Source organism: Pistacia vera, unplaced genomic scaffold (genome assembly GCF_008641045.1).
Source record: "Pistacia vera cultivar Batoury unplaced genomic scaffold, PisVer_v2 Contig337, whole genome shotgun sequence".
Lineage (NCBI taxonomy): Eukaryota > Viridiplantae > Streptophyta > Magnoliopsida > Sapindales > Anacardiaceae > Pistacia > Pistacia vera.
In genome coordinates, this window is record NW_022196154.1 from 525,283 (window position 1) to 536,068 (window position 10,786).

Genomic DNA, 10,786 nt, shown 5'->3' on the forward strand with positions numbered 1-10,786 from the left:
GCACTCATTTCTTTCATGCCCATGCTAAAGTGACGTATGCTAGGTCCAAAATGCACAGCTTAGATATGGATGGAGTCACTGTTTTAAATGAGGTTATTATTAGTGAGTATATTGTTGATTTTTATAAGAAGCTTTATAATTCTCCTATTGTATTGGCATGGTTTTCGAAAATGTTCAGCTTGTAGGGAAGAAGGTCAGAGGCAACAACATTGGTCTCAAATTTGACATTACTAAAGCTTTTAATATTGTATGCTGGGATTTTGTTCTTTGTGTTCTAGCAGCCTGTGGGTTTGATCCAATCTATATCTAATGAATACAGAGTTATTAAGAGTGATAAGCAAAATTATGCTTTTGATAAGGTCTTATAAAAGGGTAATAGCCGTAGCCAAATACTCTCAGCATTTTATAATCTGCTGTGTATTTTTTTAATTTGTCCTCTTTGTGTGTATTTTTTTAATTCATTTTATATAAGCTACAACACATTGTTTCTGAAGAGGAAAAGCTACAGTAACTAACCCAAGTCAACATTTTCATTAATCTGACATGGACTTCTTAATTGACTGAACTAACTTCTTAAAAACAGAAACTTAGTTTTCTTAAATATTGGAATTTTAATATTTAAGAAAACGTTTATGTGAAAAAGTTTGAATAGATAATTTAGTGGTATGGTATTACTCTTAAATATTGGCATTTTAATATTTGTATGATTAGTTGGTTAAACTGCGAAGTGATTCACTCAAGTAAATGTCATTGGTTCACTTCTCTAATCCAAAAGAATAAGAGAGGAGCACGATTTGTTGTTAGAGTTGTTGCGGTGAGTATAGGAATAAGCTTTAGCTTTCTTTTGGGATGATGGAATCTCTATTTTTTATTAGTTAGTTTATACTTTTTGTGGGTCTTTAGATGTATGTTTGATATACTTTGTAATGCAATTGATATGCTGTTTAACTGTTCCATTACATAGCTAATGACTAATATTGTCTCACATGCAGGACTACTGTTCTGTCCTAGGGGTGTCAAAAAATGCCAGTAAATCTGAAATAAAAGTGGTATGTAGATTTTCTTTTTCTTTTCTTTTCTATTTTGTCCAAATTGTTCTATTACACATTTTCTCAATGTTTGTTTTTTTTTGTTTTTTAACTGTGTATATGATAAGACTTTTATTTCACATTATCCTTATGCTCTTTCAAGTCCATGGTAATAGAGAATTTGTTTTGTGTTTGTGGCAGAATTAACATTAATTTGTTTTCCTTTTATTGTTGCTTTTAAAAGGAAGCAGTTTCATAACTTGAAAAAAATGAGCATTAGGTTATTGTGCTAGAATACGACTTTTCTTTTCTGGGTCTTTGGGTGGGTGATTGGAGGAAATATTATGGTGGGATTTGTTTCGCTCCCGTCCTTAAGTACTTGATCTATGTAAAATAACAGATCTATTTGCTTCTGGGTACAGTGGCCTCTGATGATATATCCAGCTAGGTGGAAACTTGAATTATCCAAAATTAATGAAGAAGAAACATTTGTTTCCTTATTCACAGACCGTACCCCCACTCCATCCTTGCATAAACACTAGTTAAACTTGTGGGTTAGTGTGAGAATTGTAAGAGATCTAAATCAACTAGGCTATTGATAAAGAAGAGACTCGGTGATACAGAACCAGAAAAAAGAAATAGAAGAGATAGAGAGAATAAGAAGGATAGATTATGGATAACAACTTGAAAGAGGAGAAATCCAGAATAACGATCTATATGGAGAAACTAATAATCTTATTTATTCATCAACCATGCATGTCAATGTTAGACGCCTTTATTCATAGGCTTAAGAAACCAAATCCTACTCACAACACTATGTAATAATTCTAATCCTAACAAAACATGGAAATAAAAGTTGAATTTAATTAAGACAACTCAATTCTAAAATATTGAGAAACAAGGACTAAATAGCCCTTTGATCCTTCCCATATGCCCTATTTTACTTTATAAGATGATTGTGCTGCCTTGTTGGAGAAATCCTCTCATTGAAGTTTGGAAAAGATGTTCTGTTGAATTATATACATACTGGGTTGATTAAGTGGTAATCTTATTCAAATTAGACGCATTTATCATTTCTACAAGTTTATTCCTGTACTTTAATCAGCAGCCTTGGAATGGCCTCTTATTTTTCTACAATTAATATTTACTTGCTCTTATATACTTTTCCTTTTTCAGCTTATCAGAAGCTTGCTATTANGGCATGAAATTCTCAATCCAACATCAGAGAAGAAAAAAAAAAAAAACAAAGCAAAAAAAAAAAATCCAAAAATCAATAAATCCAAAATTCAAAAAAAAAAAAAAAAAAAAAAAAAAAATTAGATTTGTGAGTAGAAAAGTCCAAAAAAATCTCAATTCTAGAGCAAATTTGTCACCATATGTTTGCTCCATCAAACATTGCCTGAAAAAGACACTCCACATGCAAGTCCTTATATGAACTTGTGCAGGAAACAAAGTCTGCATTAAAATTAGATTTGTATGATGCTGTTAGCCCATCAATTAATCTGTCTAGTACAAATTAGATATGCAAACCATCCTGACAGATAACTACCAAATAAATAATGAAGAATCATCTACATCACCAACTGGTGAGATCATAAGACCATTGGTGAATGAAGGCCAACAATGCTAAACTATTTAACAAAGTATATGAACTCAGTGGTAAAAGCTAAAGACAACTACAAGTCTAATCAAGGCAAATAAGATTGGTGATCAACTAGTTCAAAGAAGTCAGTTTGAGGCATATACAACAATAAACTATTTGTGATTGGAATAAAGAAGCAAAAACACACCATTTTATGAGAAATCGACTTGTTTCTAAGCACTTAATAGACAGTTGATACTATCCAACAACAATTAAAGAATTAAGTAAACAGCACAAAGCACACAATACCTACCTGGGTAACATAGTTCCCATAGATGCCAAAGTTTCATCCACTATACATTGACCTTGTTGTTCATCTGAACAATGCTCCAAAACTCTATTGAAAAGAAAAATAAATAATAGTTTCAACAAACAAAATGGGATTCAAATAAATAAATAAAAGAAGTCTGCACAGCCAAGAAATTGTGTTCTATTACCTGAAAAACACGACAACCATANAGCCTGCATAGAATTTTGTTTAGTTCTGGTAATGCTTCGCAGATTGGTTAGATATCTGCCTCATATTGGAATGAATTTGGTTTGCTTGAACCTATGCTGCAAAGTCTATTTTCCAAAATGCTGAATGATTTTTCAACTTGGCATATGCACAAACATCTGTTTATTCTTAATTTTTGCCTTGTTGCAGTGCGTACTGCCCTTGTAGCACTAATTGCATTCATGTCTACCAACCCAAATGGTGCATGGGGACCACTAGATTATAAGAAAGAAGAGAGGTGTGTTTAGGCTATCAAATCTCGAGAAGCTGCCCAAAGATTTGGGACTCCTGAATGTCAGAAGCTCATTGATGAGGTATGTTTTAGCCAAATCTTTCTTGTGTGTTTTTAACATTATGCATGCTTTGGTCTAATTAACTTTTTTGGATGACAGATTCATGAATATATCTTAAGCAAGGCACCCCCTGTTCCTCAACTCAGCCCTTTAGAGTGCTCTGAAGAACACCCTGGCAACAGGGAGGGTGAGGCCGAAGAATGTTCCCAAGATGCTGGGGGTATGCCCTCCCAGGAAGGGCTTCCAAATCCCGCTGTGGGTGAAAGGATTACTGAAGAAATTCAGAAGGTTCCTGCCGATGCTAATCCCAGCCCGACAGTAGCTAGAGCATCACAAGAGGCTCCTGCCAATACTAATCCCAGCCCTTCAGGGGTTAGAGCATCAAGATAGATTTATGCTTGAGGCTCAAGTGATCATCTTCTGCCGCCAAGGGCAGAGATGAGGGTTCAAAAACCTGTTGATGATCGCCTGTTCACGTGGGCTGCTGGTGGACTTACGACTGCAATTTTGGTTCTTTTGCTGAAGAAGTTTATGAAATACAGTGGCCATGGTGCTGTCTTCATGGATGGATCATAGAAGATATGTGAATGGTTTTAATAGGCTTGACCGTTTGAATTGGCATCGGTAGTTAAAAATGGGCTGAAATATTATCACAATAAAATGGGCTAAAATATTATCACAATTTTCCATTGGATCGGTTAGTATTTGTGTATGAATATGATCCTTGATATATTCATCTTTATACATCCCAATGATTGTATTATGTAATGATTATTATAATACAGTATCAGTATGATTATTATCAACTCATTTTCATTTTCAATTGTAATCATTATTATGATACAGTATGAGTATCATTTCTTATTCAGATACGTTGTATGACTCTTTTATGGCACCGGTATTGTAATGTTTTCAATTTCTAGTTTTTAAATTATGTATCAGTACAAAGCTGAAATTATTATGGAGAATTTTTTTAAAATCTAATGATAAAAAAATTACCAAACTGTTTAATATTATTTAAAGTGGAAAAACAAAAATTCAAAATCAAATAATAAACATTTTAGGAAAATGTATCAAACAATTACTCTGCCTTAAATTTTTTTTTTTAAAAATGTACTAAATAACTATTCGGCTTTTTATTTAACTCTGATGTAATTTTTAAATATTTTATCAAAGACATTTTCAAATTCAAATCCAATTCGATTTGATTCAACTGAACTCAACTTAAAACACTTTATCACAATAACATTTTTTAAAAAGTGTAACAAACAAGCCTTAGTATTTGTTCACTAAATCATTGCTTTCACATTGNATTAAGCAAGCACCCACTAGTTTTGAAAATAGGACCCTAGCTCTCATTTCGTTAAAGGGTAAATGATAGGATCCTATTTTCAAAACTAGGACTGAGACAAGTATAATTGATATATCTCTTTGAAAAAAAAGGTAAATTTGACCTTTAGCTTCTAAAAAGAACCGTAAATTTGTTATTTTTTAATCTTTCTCCCTTCATTTTCATACATGTGACCATGTTGGCGGCCAAATTTTACTGCTTTGGAGATGTTGAATTTAATAATTTTAATTGGATTTTAAGATTATTGGGTAAAAGGGAAAATTTTTAAAGCTTTTTTTAAGGTAAAAATAAATTTTGTGAAAATTTGATGACATTTAAAAGATTTGGGATTATATTTATATTCTAAGTTTTAGTTTAAAGGGTAAAAATGTCTTTTAATAGTTGAACAAAAATCTATTTCAAAAACCACTAGGTGCTTAGATAATTATATGAAACACATGGGGGTCAAGGAAATTTTTCCCTTTTATTAAAAATTAGAGGAAGAAAAATTGGTGGCCATTCAATTTGTTCCATTATTTGTTTGAAATTATAAAAGTTAACGAGTGAATAATGAGAAAGTCTTTAGTTGAGCTTTCAAATTTATGGTAAACTAAAAAAACAAAAAAGGTTGGACCATCAATTGATTGAGATTGTTAAGACCAAAATAGTAATTGACTTGTGATTTTAAATATCAATTGCTATATAAATAAATATAATGGATTAAAAGATTATCAAAGTTGTCTTATGATATATACATTTAATGTTTTAATGTCAAGTAATTAATTCCCTGCATGTGTGTGAGTGAGTGCATATATATATTTGTAGTAAATTAATTTAAATAAATAATTACTATCATATCATCATCAGTGATCCTTTTTTATATAAAATTTTTAAATGCCTAATAATTTCTATTAATATTTTAGCAAATCACTTACAAAAAACAAAACTAAAATTATTAGTCATTCCATTTATTCCGCCACTTGATTGATGTTGTCATGACTTAAAAAAAAAAAAAAAAAAAAAGAGTTGACCCCTTAATAGAAAAAATTAAAAAATAAACTTTGTTCTTCTATATAATTTGATTAAAAATGAAAAAAAAAAATTAATCATTTTTGTTTAATATTACTTAATAAATGACCTTTCAAGTTTGAGGTAAACTAAACAAACAAAAACTATTGACTCATTAATTGATTGAGATTGCCATGACCATATTAAATAGTATTATTAGCCGTCCAATTTACTCCATTAGTTGATTGAGATTGTCATGACTACACACACAAAAGTTGATAGAGATTTCAAATTTAGTTCTATATAAATCAACACAAAAAGGGAAATAAAGAAAAACTTGGGTGTTTTAAATATTAAGCAAGTACCCACTAGTTTGAAAATAGGACCGTAGCTTCATTCCGTTAAGGGTAAATGATAGAGGCTATTTTCAAAACTAGGATGAGACAAGTATAATTGATATATCTCTTTGAAAAAAGTGTAAATTTGACCTTTTAGCTTCTAAAAAGAACCATAATTTTTTTTTTTTCTTTCTCCCTTCATTTTATACATGTGACCACGTTAGTGGCCAAATTTTACTGCTCTATGATGGCCATGGCCACCACAACAACTTCCATTGTTTTCTTTTTTTAATTTTTTGTGTTTATCTTTAAATTGTTAAACAATAGTTGTGTGAAACCCCCCTCCAGTCAGGTATCCTTTGAATATCCTTCAATGAGAATCATGAGGATACATGTCTGGAAAACGAGTTGTATTTAGAAAAAAACATGCAAAGGATAATAATAATAATATCCAAAAAATGCACATAAGATGCACGCAAGATCCAAACTTATAATTTCAGAAAACTTTAAGAATTTATCCGGAAATACACAATCAAAACATATTTTAGGATGGAAGCTTCCAAAGGTGTTTCACAAACATTTATCATTTACATTATTTACATCAAGATGACAATAAATCATCTCCCCTCCCATGTAGCCCTGCTATCGCTAGCATCCTTCGCTTTAGTCTACCTGTAAAGCAATCAACAATGAAAGGGTGAGCGTAATCGCTCAGTAAGGAATGATCCATTCATTCTAAATTGCAATTTGACCTTCATTTAAACATATTTGTTAACACATCATTTTCTTTACATCTAGGTATACTTCCCCTTTTTTTTTCTAATTCATATGTTTTCATCATTTTATCCTATGACTATATAAACATCAAGGCATACAATACAAATAAGTATGTAAACATAGTACCACACATTACATATCATGATATAACACTAAATATCATCTAACATGAGCATAAATTATCTCATAATGTAAATAACATCATAACTCATGTAATGCAACTAAATGCATATGAAGCATTTAACGTGTAGCCGATCAGACTTTTCTTAGTGTCCTAAGCACTTCTATCACTAGCCTCAAATTCATCTAGAGCTCATATCATCAGGAGGCATGCTTACACGTTATTTAGCATCTAAAGCATATATCATCTTTCCTAACCGGGATATGATGATATGTTTACGCAGTTTCCATCATGTCTATATGCATCTTAACATCTTATGGCATGGAAATACATATTTTAGTGAGCTTAATACTTTTAATTCATCTAGGGATTATCAATCCATTACATTACCTCTTGCTCACATTCATCATTTTAAAATATATATTACATTGCATCTTCAAGCCATTTCAAACATTAATCATGCATTTGCATCCATGACCATGTATATCTTTCAAAGATCATCTAACTAATGGTTCAACATTAGTACATGGCTTAATTACAACATACATTAAAATCAATTCATAATCATAAGAATTGATCATGTTAATCTTAAACTAATAACCAGAAAGTTTATTCTTCAGGTCATTTTGCATCTATTTCTCAAACGAATTGGCCTTGGCATAAACATAAAAGTTATAAGGTTATGTCTTTATTTCAATGCTTCAAGAATCATCTCATTTTGATTTTATAACTCAAGTTATGTTCGAAATAATAAAGCATGTTTAACATAACCCCTAAGCTTACCAAATCTGAATTTTATATTAAACTAGCCACATCAATTCTATTGACAAGTAACCAAAGGTCAACTTATGGATCAAAATAACCTCCCGTAATAGTCTTAACATTAAAGGAAGTGTAAAATCTCATTCCCATAATCATCCATTATTGTTATAACATTGTAAGCTAATGCAAACAACACATCAACACTTTAATAGCAATCATTCAATACCATGTGGCCTCTAATACTACAGAGTTTGTACAATCAACATCCACACTTTATTTCTTCAATCAAACATAACAACTCATAAAATATAACAATTCATAAAACATAAAAGCAATAAATTCATGTAAATGAATTAAAGGCAATAAATAAAATAAATGAGTTCAACTACACTTGCCATCAACTAATTATATGCCTTAAAGCCTTAATTTAAGGTTTCAATAAAATCTAGAAAACATAGCTAATCCACAAGTCATGGGAGGTTCTTCCTTACCTTTTTAAAAAATTCCTCCAACAAACTTTGCCTTTGTCTTCTTTTACACCTTTATCCAATATATAACATTATACATCAACATCTACTTCAAAGCTTCAAATCACATCAAAACTAGGGTTTTTAATCCTTATCTTAAACCCTTCAACTTGAAGATCCAAGGCTCCTATCTTGTTCTCCTTGAAAAATTATGCAAAACTCCTTTAAACTTAGAGAGAGAAAGCTTTCATGGAAGATTTGAGACAAAATGGAAGAAAGGTTGAAGAAATGCTCTCTCCCTTGACTTGAACAAATTTCCTTCTTTAAGGAAAATATTTCATTAATTTCCAAAATTTGCTATTGGCACAATTATTTAATTGTATAAGTCATAAGTCCTTAATTCTTTACATAAGGGCATTTTGGTCATTTCAAACTAAACATAATTATTACTTAATTAATGCCATTAAATGCAATAAGCCTACTCATCCTTAACTTTTTCAATGCTTATCCATAGGAAAAATGAATATTTTGCCCCTAATACCTTTCTATGATAATTGATTCATACCATTCCAAATGAATTGACTATTTTGCCCTAGTTAGATTTTATGCTTTTTTTAACATAAAATTAACATCAATTGACTATTTTGAGTTAGGAACCTACTTTTGATATCTTGGGTATTATAAGTTTTGTTTAAAGCAGCTTCCATTTATAATTGAAAATATTACATGAAATTGGTTTGGTGAAGATACATGGTGATGATGATAATGTGGTTTTGCATGTGGCTTTTTCAATGGTACATGGTGGGTTTTGTGGTGGGTTGGATGGAAGGAGAATGGGAGATGTTGAATTTAATAATTTTAATTGGATTTTAAGATTATTGGGTAAAAGGGAATATTTTTAGTTTTTTTAGGTAAAAAAAAAATTTGATAAATTTTGTGAAAATTTGATGACATTTAAAAGATCTGGGATAATATTTAGATTCTTAGTTTTAGTTTAAAGGGTAAAAATGTCTTTAATAGTTGAACAAAAATTTATTTCAAAAACACATGGGTGCTTAGATAATTATATGAAACACATGGGGGTTAAGGAAAATTTCCCTTTTATTGAAAATTAGAGAGAAGAAAAATTGTTGACCATTCAATTTATCAATAACACTACTCTTACAAAGGATTATACAAAGGAACTCTACAAAGTGACGTGGCAGGTGACTGGCAATGCCACGTCATCTGCCACGTCATCACTTGGCACGTCATCAGAAAATAATTTAACCCAAAATGTATCAATCTTCTTCTCCACGCTTCTCTTTCGCGCTCTTTCTCCATTACACGTGTTCAACTCTGCTCTTTCCAGGTCCATCACATGTCTTCATTCATCTCTCTTCCCATCGCTCTCTTCATCTTCGCGCTCTCTCCATCTCCTTCTTCATCCAACGCCTTCACCATCTCATCGCTGTCTTCGCGCTCTTATCTCCATCTCCATCGTTGTCTTCGCGCTCTTATCTCCAACGAGTGTAATACCTGAAGCGAGCCATAGAATGCTTCGAGGGGATAGGCGAGGTTGAGGTTCCCACGCGGTAAAGACCATACAGAGGTTGATGCTCACGAAAAGTCTTTAGTTCGCAGGTCCTTTTGATTCCCTCTTGCTCTGTGGGAATTGAAACCCCTGTTTTCGTGCTACCCCGTGACCTGTGAGTGAGCCTACACTCTCCTATTCAATGAAATTTTCATGTTGATTTTAGATATTCTAAGCCATGGCTGATTGTTTTGATTGTAAACCTGCTGTAGAGTAGGTCTAACAGCAGCGCAAACCATGTATATTATTTGCATTATTGCTCAATGAAGTTAGACCATTCCGGTGTTTCAGTTTTACATTTTGTGTGCCAACTTTTTGCAGTGCTTTCCTTAGAATTCGCAGCTCAAAAACATAACCAATTAATATATTTAATCTAAAAAAACAAAAAGTAGGAGCAAATTAAGTTTGAAACGTTCAAGGATGTATTAAACATAGTTAATAAACCTTCATAATAAGAATTTTGGGTTGCTTAGGATTTTGTTTTTATCCTCCTTAAATGGTGTTTGTATCTGTAAGTGTTGTTGCTCATCATAGTTGCTGTTATGTTCATGTTGGCCTATAATTGTACTTCCACTAGTGAGAGCTAAAACTTTTGTTCCTTTGTGGGACAGTTTTGCTCCTCGAGTTTTGTTTTCTTCTTCATGTTTCTGCACATATTTTGTAGAATGACCTTATATTGATGTCTAAGTATGTTGTATAACATCTGAAGCAGATAGATTTTCTTGTCTATGACAATACTTGCAGCTCAATTATGGTCATATGCCTTAATTCAATTCTTCTTACATTTAATATATTATTAAACGACATAAATTGTAAGCCATGAATCAATTTCAAACATCTGAAAATGTGGTGGTGCAGCGATGTGTTAAAGTGGTGGCAGTGGGTAGAATGTTTAGAAACTGAAATTACTTTTGCTCTAGGAATTGGGTTGAATGTGGTTTTGCTCTAGAA

The 10,786-nt window shown here is 31.7% G+C and overlaps 1 pseudogene; it reads left to right on the plus strand.

Moving 5' to 3' along the window:
* The first annotated feature begins 3,151 nt into the window (after nt 1-3,151).
* Nucleotides 3,152-4,110, plus strand: LOC116137917 (annotated as a pseudogene).
* Nucleotides 4,111-10,786: the final 6,676 nt, after the last annotated feature.